The following is a 17,605-nucleotide window of genomic DNA, read 5'->3' on the forward strand; positions in this document are numbered from 1 at the left end:
AGTTTAACCTAAATCTGCGAGACTCTAAATATTTCCCATTTATGTTGCTTATTATAAAACAGAATGAAGCGATTTTGATTTTTGATTTTGATTTTGCTGCTTCATTATCTGTCTCCATTAGACAAATTTAAAGTTTTTATAATTTGGTACTTCTAGGGGATGTTTCTTTTACTAAAAAGAAATGCGAAGCCATCTAGACACCCATCGCTCCCATACTTTTTGTAACTGGGTGGCCACACAGACATTTCTTAAAAAACAAAACAAAACCAAAAAACCCTGATAAACAGTATGCGTCCATTGCTAATTAATAATACATGCCACTATATAATAAGTATACATAAATATCTAATAAGTAATATATGCTAATTGGTTTTTAAAACATAAACCTTGTTGCCAAATACACCAGAATGTAATTTGTATTTTAAAAAGCTACTTTCTCCGCAACTCAGTACTTTTTGATATTCACACAAATTCTCCAAAATAAACATTGACATTTACCAGAGTTCTTTTCCCACAAATGAAAATAGATGGTATACTAAAACAGTAAAAGCTATTTTTTAATGGTTTCGAAATAGATTTAAGGTCTGCTTACATTAATAAGGATTACTGATTTTCACAGGGTATAAAAACCTCAGTGTTACAACTCCTATTGATGCAGTGGAATCTCTCAGATAATGTGCTTCTTAACTGATTTTTTTAAACAAAAGTGCTCATTTAAAAACTGAGACTTGGTGACTAGGAAAAGCTTGACTTGGATCAGCCAAAGTAACAATAATAATATGCATTAATTTCATCATTCAGTACCATTCATTAGACTGTTACTACAAAACACAAAATCGTGCACATATATCAATGCATAAATAGGCATGTTTACAAAATCTTAAAAAATATAAAAGAATAAATATAATAATTATGGTAACCTATGAAGTTATATTTGAAATGGAAGGCACTTTAGCAGTTGTTTGCTTTAAGTACTACAGAAAAAAATTTTCAAGCCAGCACAATTGGTGGAAGATATTAAAATCATGTTGACAAAATATATGGCTTTCTTTGTGTTTTCTGTCTTAGAAATGTCAGTTAGTAAAATCATATGGTTCTTACTCTTTTTTTGTCTGACTTACTTCGCTTAGAATGATACTCTCAAGATCCATCCACGTTGTTGCAAATGGCAATATTTCATCCTTTCTTATGGCTGAGTAGTATTCCACTGTATGTATGTACCACCTCTTCTTTATCCAGTCATCCACCGAAGGACACCTAGTGAGAGAAAACAGAAAGCCACAAATGAACAAACAAAACAAACTCATAAACATGTTTAACAATATGGTCGTTACCAGAGGGGAAGGGGGTCGGGGGAGGATGTAAAAGGCAAAGGGGGGTCAGATATATAGTGACAGAAGGAGACTAGACTTTGGGTGGTGGGCACACAATGTCATATACAGATGACGTATTATAGATTTGTACACTTGAAACTCATATAATGTAATTAACCAGTGTCACCCCAACAAATTTCATTAAAAAAAAAAAGGAATGCCAATTAGAAGTAGATGGATCGAGAGCTGGGAAAAATAAATAAATCATTGCTAAATCACCTCTACATCATTTAATAATAGTTACTTGAATATGTTAGAACCACATATTTCTTTATAGAATGAATTTTTTAAAATCTACTTTGTTGTTAGAAACCATTCCAGGTTCCATGTCATTTATTCATTCACTCACTCACTTATGTAACACATTTTTATTGAGAGCTTACTTTATACCAATACTGTGCTAATGTTAATCAGTGTAGACATAATCCCTGCCTCTGGGGCCTTGTTGTTTGTTAGGAAAATTTACGTAATGTACAAAATTAATGAACTGCAGAAGACTTCCTCCTCTTCTATGACTCTTGGAAGAGCAGTCCCTACACGTCTAGTTTTGAAAACTCTTTGCAAAAATTTAGTTGTCCTTTTTCACAAGATTTTTTTTCAAATAACTTCTTCAAAGTAGTATCAATAACAGGATGAATTGCCTGATATTCATCAATAGTAAAGGAACATTAAAATATGAATGAATTAGAATATATCTTTCCAAAGACAAAAAGACCCATGGAAGGCTTGCTTACCGGGTGTCTTCATTTGTAATTACGTAGAAAGATCTCCAATAATAACAACTGACTCAAAAGCACCCAAATCAATAAGTTGAAGAACAACATCTAGAGCAGGTGAGAAGTAGAATGCAGAGTCTAGAAAGGCAAAGAGAGAATTAGAAGGAACAGGGTCTTGTACAATTTATAGTTCTTATCACAGGCACTTCTATCCACCACCACTCAGCATAATATTATGGGGAGCTTTCTCAGCTCCTACCACATGGGCGGACCTAACAACATGCACATATATCAATGCATAAATAAACACATGCATTGTGCTTATTCTACTTTTAGATTAGGAGGACTTCTAGAGCATGCAAGAACAGAGACCTCTCCAACGTCCATCTATCAAGGAAAGTTTACTGACCAAAATGGGAAATTAAGATACTACAGAGCATAGTTTTTTCTTATATCTAATTATTTCATAGTCTTCCTTTTGCATTTGAACTCTATACGCATAAATGGATTAAATGTCTATTTCATTATTTATTTGATGAAAACTTTGGCATTTATAAATTATTATCTGAAAGAGCACCAGGGACGTCTGCTTTCTTTCCATTAGTAATTTTGTCTGCTTCCGTTTGACAGAGGCATATTTATCTCAGTTTTCTGCTTCTTGCCCTCTGCAATGAATGACATGCCTTTCAGACATTTCCATTTCCATATGTGATATTAGGTAGCTTCAGTAACAGAGGAAAATATCGAAGAAAGGAAAACCTCACATAGGAGTATTCTTTTAAACAAATATCTTTCTTAGTGATAATTTTGGGAAGACATCTGTTATAGACTTTTTTATATGCACACACACATACACACATTTTATAGGATGGCTTAAATTACATGTGCAAATAACACTGTAGTGTATCTTTCTGACATGACATACCATGGGCTAAGAGGTGGCTGGTGGATCTCTGCTTTCAGCATTATGTAAACTCAAGAGATATAAACATTTTCATCACTCAGTAGGTATTATTTTTAAGAGTATAATTGTCCCTGAGTCATGGAAGTATTTTTCATCAGCCTTAGTCAGGCTCACCAAATCAGGGACAAATATATAAAATAACTCTCTAATTTTGTTCGTATTGCTCAGAAGTCATTGATTTTTATTTTGGGGTAATATCTTTTGTAAGTCAAATGTATCCTTCCTTCGTCTTCCAGCTCTTTCTTCAATGAAAATAATTTCACTCCATAGGACAGTGGCTAAGAAAACTACACATGAGGTGCAAGAATTATAAATGGAGTGGAGTGCTGAATTTTCATAAAATTATTGAAATACGAGTTACTATAGTTTCTCTTGAAGCAAATTGCATGTGACAACCATGTAGGATGATTGTGGGGAAAAGAAAGTCTCGTGGTCAAACATATTTAGAAAAATCTGTGTTTTTTCTTAGGAAGTAGGGTGCTAGGATTTTGCAGATAAAAAATAGAACACCCAGTTAAGTTTAAACTTCAGATAAACAACAGATACTTTTTTAATATAAGTATATCCCATGCAATATTTGGGACACCCTTATACTAAAAAGTTGTTCATTGTCTATCTGAAATTCAGACTTAACTGGTCATCTCGTTTGTCTGGCAATTCTATTAAAAAGTCACATGTTAGCATTTTCATTGCTTTTTTTCCTTCCTGTTGTTTTTAACCTCAATTTACCACTGAGTAATTGGTAAGGTTTCTGAGAAAACATAATAAAGGAAAGAAACATTGGCGGAATACTATGGGGAACAATAAATACTTTTGTTTGGCTTGACCCCACAATAAGTATGAAGTAAAGTTGGGGGAAAAAAGGAATAGAAAGATACACTGGATATCTGTAGTTTTTATCTTCCCAAGATCTGTATCTCTTTCATTTTATAATATTCACAGTATGTCTTTGGGGAGCCATCCGTCTTCCACTCTCAGCCTTTCTGAGGGAGTCCACTCCTAGTCTGAAGATGGGCAAGCGATCTAGGCCTGACACTCCAGTGTATTTCTTCCTCCTACTACAGTGACTTACTCAGGAAAAGGTTACCAGCCTTAGTCTTGTTGGCATGATTTTAAAAGAGGCAATATTTCTCCTGGAGTTGTTATAGGATAGGAACTGAGGCCAGAGGTGTTGGCAGCTTTTTTTTTTTTTTTTTTTTTGCTGCCTTTTGCCTTCTTTTGGAGAGCCTTCCTGAAAATGAAGCCAGCACAGATGAAGCCAAGCCAAAGGAAGGATCAGGAGAAAACCCAGTGACATCACTGGAGCACTTAGATCTGGCTGTGGCTGAGGATGACATTGAAGTTAATAAATTAACCCCTTCCTCTCTCTCTCTTTCTCTCTCTCTCTCTCTCTCTCTTTCCACTCCTCCCTCCCTCCCTTTCTCAATTTCCTTCTTACTCTTTTTTTCGTGCTTTCTTTTCTCTTCCTCTTTCTCCTCCTCCTCCTCTTCTTTCTTCTTCATCTTTTCCGTCTCCTCCTTCATCTTAAGCCACTTTGAATTACGTTATCGCTTGCAACCTGAAGACTCCTGATGTCCACATAAAAAATAGACTTGCGAAATTGAAGGTATTTAATTTTTGGCTAAGGCTTTAGGATTTTAGTCTGTTCGCAGTTACGGAATATTTATAAATGAGACTAGAGACATCCCTAAGAAGGCTAACATGGGGAAGGGGTGATGAAGAGAAAGGAGAGTATCAGTTATGAGATAATCAAAAATGCTTTGGTGAGCAGGAATGGGACATTAATCTGGGATATTGGACACACATGGGTGTAAGAGAGACTACAGAAAGAATTAATATGACTTAGCCAATACATGATGGCAAGGGAGAGGGGCATTTTATTATTCGATGTATAATGTTTACTAAACTTCTAGGGTGGTACAACTTATTATCAGAATAGATATTAATTTGGCTTCCCTAGAGATATAAAGAACATTTAAAAAATCTACAGGGTGGAGGAATTACAGGGGCCGAATATACCATTTGTAGAAATTCACTGGGGCTCTACGATTGTATTATCTGATTATTGTGATATTAAGATTACGATAGCTATTGCCAGAAGCTGAGAGACTTCCTCTTTGGACTTAGGTCCTGTTTATGTTGCTGAATAAACATCCATTTTTAAAAGCACAGCCATTCATAATTTGTCAATTTGTACATTATCCCAAGCCACCATGTTTTCCCAGTCTATGGGGTAACACATATGCAGTTCCTATTAGGCTTTTAATGGCAATTTATTTATTTCTGCAGTATGTTCATTTGAATGTTTTCATTGAACATCCAGACATTTATTAGTCATTTGTTTACCATTACACAAATTTATGAAACCATTAAGTGCACCATCTTGGTGAGCTGTCAGCAAAGAGTTATAGTGCAGAAAAGCATATTGTTTGGAACTTGTTAGAAGCTCATCCCAGTACTATTAATTCTGTTTATTAGGGAACTGAGATGATTCAAGGAATCTTACACAGACATAAAAATATGACTTGAAAAACATACTTCCTTTCAAATTGAGAGGCTATCACTTGGAGAGAGAGGAAAAAAAAAGGCCGAGAGGAAGATGATTGTTTGTTGTAGAAACTCATTTAGAAAATGAACAAATAGCTACGTAACTCAGAGTTTAATAACATACACGACTTCAAGTATAATAGTCTCTCCTGGGTCTGTATTTCAGAATGGCCAATGAAAGATCTTCCTGATAATTCAGTAATAACTCTTTCTTGGATGTGTTCTAGGAACTTCTTTATATGAAAATTCTTTCTTAGCATTATAGTGTGTGTTTTGAGCTCTTTCCCTGATATCTCTTATTAATAAAATATGGTCTTTTGGAAACAAGCAAAAGAAATTAAGTTATAAATTTTTAAGTGAGTCAGATTTGTATGTGAATCCTATCTCAGACTCTTCCCTGTTGTGTAAACTTAGATAACTGCCTCTAACTGTCTGAGCCTCAGAAGTCTCATCTGTGTTGTACAGATAATAATAATATTCACTCTATATTGAAATGATAAAAACTGATAAAATACATGTAAAATATTTAGAACGGGGTCTACTACTGTAAGGATTTGAATAACATTAAGTGTTAATATCATTATTATTCCCATTATTTCTCTTTAACATTATCTTATCGAGTGATGCTTTTAGGTAGGTGATCTGTGCCTTGCTTTAGTTGATTTAATGCCTGAAACATATAGCATCAAAAGATATTTCTCTATCCCATACTTAGAGCATGAAGACAATTTAACTGAATTTCTGCTTTTACTCAAGAGTTAAGTTACAGCTCCTGTTCTTAATTTAAATCCTAACGTGGGATTTCTCTGCTGAGATTCTGAATACTGTGTTTTCAGGCAGCATATAAGGAAAGTCATAATATTTAAATGGGGGTATCCCTCCCTGCCCTCTCATGGCCTCTAGGTTAAGTCTATAATGTTAGTAAACTTCCCTTCTTGGTTGAGGTCCAGCCCAGAATCACTGCCTCTTGTATATTCTTCATGCTCACTGCCCTTCCATTCACCGAAGACGATCTCCATGCTCTTTTTTGCTAAAAGGAAGCTGTTGGGTCCTAATTCAAGCATGAGCTAACTCCTTTTGATTATAATAGAACATTGAAAATATTTTAAGATGATGACGAGGAATGGAAATAAAAGAATGATAGGAACTAAATGGGGTCATCAGTTTATGTTAACATCTGGTAGATCGGCCCAAATGACCTCTAATCAGCATCTCAACTCAATCAACTATATACAGCATGGACTTTATTATTGAATAAGGTACCGTGCATGCACAAAGCATGCAGTGGTCCTCAATTTTAATTGTGCATCGGAATTACGTGTGATTCTTTTGAAAAATATAACTTCCACCTCTAAAATCAATAGATCTAGTGGGTCTGGGATGAGGCCTAAGAGCTTGTTTCTGTTTTGTTTTTAAATATCCACAGATTATTTTGATGCACAGCTAAGATGGAGGAATAGTAAATTATGAGGAAATTTGTGGGTATGGTGCTAACAGAGGCTGGCTAATTACTCCCACAAACTAGCCTACACTACTACAAAATGAGATATAAAGGGTGAGTGAGCTGAAACACATGACTATGGAGGGTCTTCCAACAACTCATAAGGAAATCAAATTCCTTTCATTTTCTTTTTTAATTTTTTTTTTTTTCAAGGCGAGGCAACCTTTGGTTGCCCTCACAGATTGCAAGGACCTTGTCAGCTTACAATCCTTTATTTTTTTATTTTTTACACCTACAGCACTTGGTCTTCCTAGGTGGCCTCCCATCCAAGTACTAAGCAGGCCCAACCCTGCTTAGCTTCTGAGTGAATTCCTTTTAAAAGGTTTTACTAAAATATCTGCTCCTTTCCTTCAATTAATGTGACCATTTCTAAACCATTTTAAGTTACATAGCCAAAAATGATCTCTTGGTATCTTCTCGCCTGACAGTTCTCATCAAGTCTGACAGGTAAAGGTGTGGCTAGGAGAGGAGAGGAAGTTCTGTAATAAAAGGATTTTTTCGGTGACTTAAATTATCTTTGTTTATCATAAGCAACCTCAGAATCAAGTATAGATTGTTTTTTGTTTTTAGTATGAATGCAATTGGCGCAGAGTTCCAATACCATCTCTGAGTTTTCTCACCTACAAAATAGGATTAATAACATTTACTTTTTAGGTATGCTGCATGGATAAGAGTTACAGTCTATAGAATATCTTTTAATATAAAGCTGTAATGTTATTATCTAGAAGTCCTGAATACAGTTTTTTTAAATAGGGAATAACTACTTTTATTATCATTAATACTAGGTAAAGAGACTAAGCATAGAGAACCAGGTGCTAAGGAAAGGTAATAGGAATTAGCGTTGGTACTAGATAAAAGCCTAGGAGGTAAGGTTATAAGAAGCCATCTGAACCTACACAGTGGAATCCTTCCATGCAGAATTCTTCTTAACAAGGACAAAGCAGTATTCATTTTGACAACTATTAACCTTAGTGATTTTTTTTTTTTCACTTGGTCAGAAGCTCCGGACACATTAGAGACATCACTTTTTCATGTCCTAACATTTATGTCCCAATTTTTTATTTTACATATTATGATCTCAGTAGAGATATAAAATAGGCATGTTAACGCAGACTCACAGCGTTTTCCAATAGACTAGTCAAAAACAACTTACTTGCTAATTATGAACACAAACTGAAATGAATTCGCTAGTTACTCATGTGAACATTCATTCTTTGTGATGCTCTATTTGGGGACAAATACTCATAACCATATAAAATTGGCCTTTTCTATTTTGTGTTTTACATGATAAAGATGTTACCATGAATTTTAATGACCAACTGTCCCAGTTTGCTTGGGACTAAGAAGGTTCCTCGAGTGCTGGAGTTTTCAGATTTAAAACCAGGACAATCCTGGACAAACCGTGATACTCTATTTAATCGGTCATCTTATTTCTTACCCATTTTATTTTAAGTTTGCTCACATGAAAATCTCTCCCACAAATTGTAATACAGCAGCTGGACCATAATTGGCAACCAATAACGATGTGTGGAACCACAGTTCCTGCTCCACCGCCTACCCTGAGCCAAGGCTAAGTTAGAAAGACCAGAGATGCCATCAAATGAAATAATCCAGGAAGCCTACATGGTAAGTTATCACTGACAATCATTTGTTCTTGAATGTTCAAAGCCTACATATTCAAAGACACCATTGTGTGTGCAAGTGCTTTGAAAACTATTAAGCCCATGTAAACATTCTGTTTTAGTCACTGCAAAATACGGAACTTGCCTTCTGTGGACATTATGGTTTCATGTGATTTAGTAATTATCTATAGTAGACTAGGTATTATTTAACATGCAGATATGGTGATGCACAAATCATCTGTTTGCAATGTGAGAGACCAGTTGTTTAAAGAAAGTTCTACAACTGAATTTGCTATTGGTATCTGCAAAGAAAAGAGAAAGTTTTGCAGAAAAAAAGGATAAGGGCTATTGAAATAACTTTCCTTTAAATAGTTGAACTGAAAGTGAAAAAGACGTAACAAACCCCAGATGTTCCCAAAGCAGCGACGGGAGGGTTAATTTTATTATGGAGTTCATAGCACTGGGAAGTGTCAATTGATTAAGGGAGTTTGCAGTTCTGAGTGTTTTAACCAGCCACCCATCTGTCTCACAGAAGTTTGTTAACACAGCTGGAAAAGATGGAGTTGCCAAAGGTTTCTTAAGCCTTTCAAGTCTCATCTTTTCTTCTTCTTTTTCTTTTTTTTACCCCCAGTAAAAGAGCTAAAACAATTAGAATGTCTTCTCCAAGGAACTAAATAAGAGGGGGGAAAAAGTCTTATTCTTCTCTATTCCTTTGCCATGGCTGGATAGTATCCATATTTTTGGTACCGTTAAAATATAGATATAATGGTAGTTTCCAGTTGTCTTGCATACGCCTGTTCGTTGCGCGCTCTCACGCTCTCTCTGTGTCTCTGTCTCTCTCTCTTCTCTCTCCTTCTCCCTCTCTCCCCCTCTCTCTCCCTCCCTCCCTTTCTTTCCTTCTCTCTCCCTCTCTCTCCTTCTCTCTGAATTAGCTTATGGTGTTCAAGTATAATCATCACCATTTAGCCAGATATCATAATCCCCACTGAAAAACTTCCTCTGAGGCTGATTCTTCCTAGCCCCACTCCCAATTTGCAAATCAGATCTACTGCACATTGATTGGTTCTAAGCCACACATAGTCCTAAAAAGGCCATGATCAAGAAAATACATTCTGCTAACTCAAGTTCAGGGTTGTACTCATTATCTCTTTAAATTCCAATTAAAAACTGCCATGCTCTCTACACATTACTAAGAATGATGACAAAAGGGCAGGGGGTGTTGACTGCTTGCTAGAATGTTCCCTGGTTTTTAAAACAATTTGCCTGAACCAGGGAATCAGACAGAAAAGGGCTATTATTCATTATCTGTCCTGTCAAGCCAAGCATAGTGCAAGTTCTGTGTTTATATCTTCTTATTTAATTGTGTGCTGACAATCACATTGTAGCATAGCTATTGCTTTGTAGATGAAGAAATTAGAACACAGAAAGTTCAGGTAAATTGGCAAAAATTAATGAGCTAGTCAGTGCCAGTCAAGTCCAGAGGGTTGCAAAACCTATTTCTTTCCCACTGTGCATCAACATCTTGGCCAAAACTCAGAAGGTTTGTACTCACTTAGAAGGTTTTAAGGACTTGTACATGTGGTAAAGGATATCAAACATAACTTTTCTATTTTCAAGTTTGAATAATTATGGAATCGAAGTATGTTTAAACTCTTTTTCAGTTTCTTCATAAAAATAGGACTTACTAATAACTTTATCATTGACACTCAAATTTTTATTTTCATTTATTTAACAAGAATTTGTCATGGTCCTGCTTCATTAGGAACTAAGTTTGTTGCCAGAATACCAAAGCTTAGTACAACTAACATAACCTCTGCCCTCAGAAAACATAAACTTCAGTAAAATGGTTCTCAAACTTTAGTGTCAATAAAAAATACCTGGGGCTAAACCTCCCATAATCATGGTTCTGAATTTCTGGGCTGGTAGCCAGGAGTCTGCATTTTAATAAGTGTTCCAGGTGATCTTTATGCACAGAGGGGTCCTCAGAGAAATACTGGGAGAGATAGACTTGAAATAAATGCCCAGTTTACAGATTGTAATCACACATTGTGCATTGCAGGAACAGAACAGAATGATATGAAAAAGAATAAAAGAGACACTGAGTTTAGGCTCAGGATCAGAGGAGGGACCTGATGTTTACTGGAGAAGGTTGAAATTAGCCAGGTAGTGCTAGCATCAGAGGGAAAAAATGCAAGCTAACAACGAAGGGTGACAAAAATTACTGCAGGCACTCTAAAACAAATCTGAGTTGCTTCTTTGAAGACATACTTGTTCTAATTTGTGCAAAGAAATTAAGCTTTGCGTAATGAAGAATCTGTCATTTCCATCAATATCAAAACAACAAAGGATTAACTTTTTAAACTTGTCATAGACTACATATGGGCTTACTTGCATCCTTACATGAGGCTACAGCTCCAGAATCTGACTTTAGCTCTTCCCAAATAATTTTGAACAATATCAAAAGGAAAGATCATTTACTGTAACCTACCAAGCTCAATTCATTCTCGTTGTTTTGATGTGTTGAGGAATTTTTCTCATAACTACTTCCTCTGAGAGGAGTCTGGCTGATCCTCAAGTTTCTATTATGAAGTGTCTAAAAGGCCATAAACCAAATGCTTAAGCATCCAGATGTGGGGTGAGTTCTCAGACTCTCAAACAAGTAAGATTGTGTGGACCTCATGAATATGATCCTTTTTATGAGGCCTGGTGAGGCAAGGGGAGTTCTATGCTCTGTAGAAGACCAGTCGCTACAATATAATCAGTTCCTCTGAGGCTCCAGCCGGGCTGTGTGACCACACAGTGGAGGTGCTGTCAGAGGCCTCAGTTGGCTCTCTATCTCCATGGACTTTGCACACCCCTAATATAGACTTCATTGTGTCCTGACAGTACTATCCAGCTGAAAGTATCATTTGTGTAGTATAGAAATGATGGGCCTTCATAGCTAAGCCTCCTCAGTTGGTAGCTTTGGGAAGCTCAGGACAGATTTTGAATTCTAGATGCTGGGTAGAAACAGGTAATGAGATTAACTTTATAGGTCAGTAAATTCTCCCCCAGCCCAATAAAACAAAACTCAAAAAATGCACTCAGAAAAATGCTTTATTCTCCTTCCTTCCTTCCTTCCTTCCTTCCTTCCTTCCTTCCTTCCTTCCTTCCTTCCTTCCTTCCTTCCTTCCTCCTTCCCTCCCTCCCTCCCTCCCTCCCTTCCTCCTTCCATCTTTTATGTTTCACTTAAGGAAACATTCACAGAGCACCTACCATGTTTCAGGTGCTCTGCTAGTCAATGGGGAAATATAAAATATTGGATTCCAGCCTAAGTTACCCTCACAATGTTGTAAGTAAAACAGATGTGTAAACAATTTATTGCATTGAAATGTTATCAATGTAATAATAGAATTTTTATATCTCAAATTTAATAACTATTTACTTTGTGTCAAACATGATTTAAGATGTTTTACAATAACAATATTTAATCTTCACTTGAGTCCTGAAAAATAGTCACTATAGACATCCACATTTTACAGAACAGGAAACTGAAGTGCAACAGAGAAAGAAAATAGGCCGAGTCCATTTTTTAACCTGGACAGTTTGATTCCGGAGCCAGCCCTTGATGCATTTTGGTGTCCTGCCGCTCAAATATGAGCAGAATATAGAGAGAGGACACAGGAAGAAGTTACTGGGGATTGATGAAGGCTTCAAAGAGTAGGTTTGAATCACTTGAGCACTGACTACTAGATTTGGGTTGTCGTAGGGGATTACCGAGTGCTGTTACTGAGATGAAGTGACCCTTCCTGATTTCAAGGAATGCCCTCTCCTTAGTTTTCATTGCCCAGTGTTGGGCCACATGGCGTTCGTTCCCTGAACCAATCAATAATATAATCAATTCAATTAACTATGATTGAATTGGAATGATCATGATTTAATTTAACTCTTGGGCAAGGAAGGGTCACCTCTTTGAGTATAAGGAAGAATAGCTATGTGATCAGTACATGTACATACTGGCTTTCTGACATCAGGAACTAATAAGACTGGGTGTAAAGCTATTTGGGAACTGATGGGACTGAAACTATGATATGGGTAAAACAATCTCGTAGTTAAGGTGTATTATACAATGTCTAAATAGCTATCGAAGCTGAAAATAACTGGGGAACTCCCAGATGATATTGAGACTTTCATTTATTTTATGGTCACAAGATAAAAGGATGAATGAGAGGAGATTGCCAAAGGACAGGGACAATAATTATCAAGAAGACAATAAAATATATACTAATATTTATATGTACTGCTGATCTTCTGTCACATACTGTTAAAGTTTTTTATATATACACACACACACACACACACACACATATCGTCTTTATATATGTATATATATAATTTATAATGTATGTGTTACTTTAGTGAATCCATACCATCCCTATGAGCTAGGCAATATTACTATCCCATTTTATAAATAGGCAAAGCTAAGCTCAATGAAGCGATGCAACTTGCCCAATTTGTCACATAGCATACAAGAGGCAGAGCATATATTGGAACTAAGTTAACCATTATGTCCTGTGACATCACTGAGAAACATGCCAGTGCTTATTTTTAAATGATATATAAAAAGCCAAAGACTCCAGTCATTTAATAATTAAAGCTAAATTTATTCTATGTTTAACCTTAGTCACATTTTATTTATGTACCCTTACAAGGGTTTTAAACACATCTGCTGAAAAAAGAAAAATATGTTAAGATTTTGTCTAAAATAAGGTTCAAAGCCAAGACTGTGCCACAGCACTTCAGAGATTAGTGCTTCCTTGATAGTTTTTTATAATTTCACCTAAGACCAAGATTCAACCCAGGTGAAAGGATTCTTTACTCCTGTGTTAACTTGGAGAAGTAGAGGAGGGCACACAGGCAGGGATGGTTTTAGAATGTGGGGAGATATTCTTAGTCCCAGGCACACATCTATAATCCGACGTGCTCCTGGGGAAGTTAAGCCCACATCAGCTCTGTTGAATGCTCTTCCCGGCGCGTCTCTTTCTGTGGTCCTTTGGGGTGTATTTTGGACCTTAAGAAATGTCATTAAGAGACCCAGTCACCTGTCCCCCCACAGTCAACATTTGTGACTTAAAACAGGTATTAAGAGAATAGGAACATTGCACATCTACATTATTTAGATCGTGTAAAAGTCAATGCATATTTTTTTAAAGAAATAATAAAAGGGGATATGAACAAACAGTAATCATTTTTAAGTTTCCGATGGTGTGATTACGAATGATATTTCTTTTTTTCTCCAGGTTTTACTAAAGTTGTGCTATGTTGATAGTAACAAAAGTAAATTCACATTTGTTGAAATAGCTATGAGTTGAGGAGAATTTATGGGTGGCTGTCGCCCTGTGCTTACTATTTTCCAGGTGCTGTGCTTTAAATGTCTTATCTCATCTGAAAGAGCTGGTGTTGATATGACGCAGCTACCCAGTGCTTCATCTTTTATTCTCTTATCTTTATTTAAAGCCTCCTTTCCTCTGTTCTCTCATTCCTATTCAGCCTCATCAACAGACAGGTCCTTCCTCTTCTCTCTATGTGTGTTATATATACATAATTATAATACATAAGAAAGCCTTAGTGTACTACCACGTATTCCTGTCATAATGCCTTCTGAGGAGCCAGATCCGAATGCCACAGAAGAGAAAAGAACTATTGGTCGAATTTGAGTCAGCAGCAATTGAGTTGGTCCCAGAGCTCATATTCAGTGTCCCCAGCCATCTTTGATTACTTGGGTATTGGATATGAAATTTGGGAGTATGAGTCCTAAGCAGATGGCTGGAAGGAGAAAGACCACAGATGCCCCCGCTTTTTTTCTCTCTTGGAATTGTTTCATGAACAGTTAGGCTTGGGCCTCCAGCTGAGGGCTGAATAGTAGCAAGCTGCTGGGGAAGGTGTTAGAAAGCCTCCGAGGATTGTAATTAGTGACAATCAGATATTCGGTGTGGTGTGACTGTGGGGGTGGGAAGTGGGAGGGTAATCACCATTACCGAATTATAAATAATGCGAAAACATCCTTGGTCAACAACAAGTCCACATTTCAAAATACTGACATTAAGTCCATGCCAGTTCGAGGAGTGGGGACGGGGACAATGTGACCGAATGCAGTTGTAGCATATGAGAAAGAAAGAATTATCATGAGAACATTAGATCTGCCATTTCTGGTCTGTGTGTTTAAAATAAAATTAGTGTCCAAGTCAATGCCTGGCATAGGATAAAATTTATTGATTAAAAACTGATAGTTAAAAAGAGACTACAAAATTTTTATTACAGTATGATTTTAACTATGCGAATATATGTAGGTATGCACATATATAAAATAAATGCATGTGTATGTACATATATTCTGAGTGTTCTATATTTCTCTAGACACAAAAACAGACAAATTTACCAAACTATTCATTGTGAGATTATGGCTCATTTTAATTTGTTTATTCTTTTCTGTGGTTTTAAAATGTGCTTTGAGCAGAACTTATATAATCAGAAGAAAAAAGGATAGAAAAAATGTATGAAAGAACACAGAATGCACACATAGATATGCACACGCATATGTCTTATTACCTTTCTGTTTTCACTTTAACAATGGTAGAAAAAAATTATAAATCTTAGTGTAATTTTGAAGGTTAAAATACATATACAAATATGCTCCATACCTCATACAATTGCTAAAATGACAATGAGAATTTACTAGGTGCTTGAACACCAGGCTTATACCTTCAATTATTAATCATCCTTGTAATAACTGGATATTCTCCGAGATTATCAGACTGTCCTTTTTTAGTTTCCTTCTATCTCCCTTGGACCTACTCAAATAACAAAAGTCAATGAACACTGTGGTCACCACTCTGGCACAAAGGGAAATTTTGATGAGTAGTTAAGAACTCTTTAGGTTTTATTTAATTGGTAAATACCTAGTTAAAAATCAAACATTTGGTAAAAATGCTAATATACGAATAGGTCATCTTTGAATTCATTTTTGGGACTTTCCTTGCTCGCCATATTTGTTAATGATAATCTCATGAAGAAGGAAGATTGCTCATCACATAGTCTATATTTTGGTGGTTACCATCTGTTTTTGAGTTCCTGGACCCAATTCCAGTGTGTGTGTGTGTGTGTGTGTGTGTGTGCGCGCGCGTGTGTGTGTGTGTGTGTGCGTGCGCGCCCCACACCAATAAACGATTCTCAGACACCAGCATGGTGCCCACGGATTCAACTCAATTCCGACACTATCTACCTGGAAGTAGCATCAGATCCCACAGGTAGAGGGCTGCATCCCACAAGACTGCCCTTCACTTCGGAGACCAATCACAAGCCCAGATCATTACCTGTGCCTGTGACTGACCAGCTACAAATCGGAGGTTCCCACGACCCCCTCCTTGGGTTTCATTATTTTTCTAGAATGGCTCGCATTACTCAGGAAATCATTTACTCAGTAGATTAGTGGTTTATTACAAAGGATATTAATAGATGCAAATCAACAGCCAGATGAAGAAATATATAGGGTGAAGCACAGAATGAAGTAGTTTCTGCCTTTGTGGGGTCTGACCTGGGCCTGGCTTGGCGGCACACTCATTGACTCTTGGTGATTGATTCAAACTGTAGTCCCTCTCCCATCTCAGGAAATCAGGGGGGAATGAAAGTTCCAACCTCCTTTTTATGGTTGATTCTTCTGGCAGAAAGCCCCAATCTTTAGGTGCCTTCCAAAAGTCACCTCATTAACAAAACACAGTTGTGGTGAAAGGGGCTTGCTGTTCATAAAAAGACATCCATTTCACCTTTATGGCACTGACGCATCTTCAGAACTGAAGACAAGTGACAAAATATTATCACCAAAGATATTCTTGTGGCTCTTGTTGCTCAGGAAGTTCCAAGGGTTTTGGAAGCTGTGAACCAGGAACTATGGATGAAGGCCAAATACATATGAGAAATATGTTTTGGTCATCTGAACAACCATATATATACACATATTTCTGATAAATCAAAATATTGTACAACCCTTTCTTTGATGCTTGAAACAATTAGTAAGAATTTTAATTTTTCTATTAAAAATTTTTTCTCTTCCTCTTAAGAGTTTATTGTCTATACCATGCCAACCTCAAACCTCCTTAAACATGACTTCTATCACATTATATCTATGTTCTGGTGGCTTCCATTGCTATTAGAATAATAAGAATGGAATCAAGACATATCTAGTAGATTTTCAGGGTCCCAGCAAACAACAGGATAAGGGACTTTAATGAAATGATTTTTTTTTTAAGTGTGGCCAAAATTAAGGAAACAATGAAGAATGAGGAATTTTGAGGCAACTGAAGACTAACATCAAGGGAGGCTGCCCGAGCAGGGAAATAAATTATGTTCTCAGAGCCCAGTGGTAGCTGGAGCCATGGAGAAGCTCCTGACCAGCAGGAGCTGCTGTCATGCAAGGAGACAGCCACTGCCTGAGCAGGAAGACAATACCGTGGCTTGTACCTCTTCCCACTTTCAAATCTCCCACCAGTGCCTTCCATTGGCCAGGCCCAACCCAAAGCCAGAGGGTGTGGGAACCCAGGTAATACAGTCCACAGAAGCCAGCCTCCATGGGCACAGATGGAGGCAGACATGGGCAGACAATGAGTCTGGAGGGTAGGCCAGGGAATGGGTCATACCAAACGACCAGTGTATCCAACATGTAATATGCTAAAAACATGATGTTTTTATCTTTCCTAATTCCATCAGCATTCTAAAAGTCCTTATTACCTTTATGCAACAATTTGGGAAACTGAGACTCGTATTGGCCAAATAATTTGTACAGATTCTGGTCCCTGGAAAATAGCAAAGCCTGGATCCAAACTGCGACATATCTGAGTTCAAAATCT

At 36.8% G+C, this 17,605-nt stretch overlaps 1 long non-coding RNA gene across 1 annotated transcript in view; it reads left to right on the plus strand.

Annotated features, from left to right (window-relative positions):
- Positions 1–17,605, plus strand: part of LOC111740181 — a 380,482-nt gene that overhangs the window by 258,883 nt on the left and 103,994 nt on the right. The window contains exon 3 of the long non-coding RNA XR_002780475.1: positions 8,595–8,727. This is a non-coding gene — a long non-coding RNA (uncharacterized LOC111740181). The remainder of the gene's footprint in view (positions 1–8,594; positions 8,728–17,605) is intronic.

Source organism: Pteropus vampyrus, unplaced genomic scaffold, assembly GCF_000151845.1.
Source record: "Pteropus vampyrus isolate Shadow unplaced genomic scaffold, Pvam_2.0 Scaffold59, whole genome shotgun sequence".
Taxonomy (NCBI): Eukaryota; Metazoa; Chordata; class Mammalia; order Chiroptera; family Pteropodidae; genus Pteropus; species Pteropus vampyrus.